The sequence below is a fragment of the Myotis brandtii genome, unplaced genomic scaffold (assembly GCF_000412655.1).
Source record: "Myotis brandtii unplaced genomic scaffold, ASM41265v1 scaffold259, whole genome shotgun sequence".
Taxonomy (NCBI): Eukaryota; Metazoa; Chordata; class Mammalia; order Chiroptera; family Vespertilionidae; genus Myotis; species Myotis brandtii.
Window position 1 is genome coordinate 514,621 of NW_005359840.1, and position 363 is coordinate 514,983.

The 363-nt window shown below is 41.3% G+C and overlaps 1 protein-coding gene across 3 annotated transcripts in view; it reads left to right on the forward strand.

The window, feature by feature from the left end:
* The window catches only part of FAM133A (family with sequence similarity 133, member A), a 64,135-nt gene that overhangs the window by 32,851 nt on the left and 30,921 nt on the right, over window positions 1–363 (forward strand). The window lies entirely within an intron of this gene.

The following is a 363-nucleotide window of genomic DNA, read 5'->3' on the forward strand; positions in this document are numbered from 1 at the left end:
ACGGAGGCGGCAGCGGCTGAGGCTGCTTGTTGTTCATGATCAGCGGGCCAGGGCTGCCGGCTGCGGCCTCCATCTTGGCTGTTCCACCAGGTCAGTCTAATTTAGGAAAGAAAAATAAAAGCAAGACGCACCAAAGAAGTAAGCATATTAATACATAAAAATATCATGTGAAAATGTTATATATGGGTTCTAGGGGTATACAAAAACATAAAAAGCAGGAGATAACTACGTATATATGAGGTACAAACCGATTGCCTTGCTGGGATAAAGGGTTCACTTGAGGAAAGAATAAGAGATGGTATTGGAGAATATGGGTTGGGGAAGACTTTGAAAGATAACTCTTTTTTAAATTGAATCTATTGG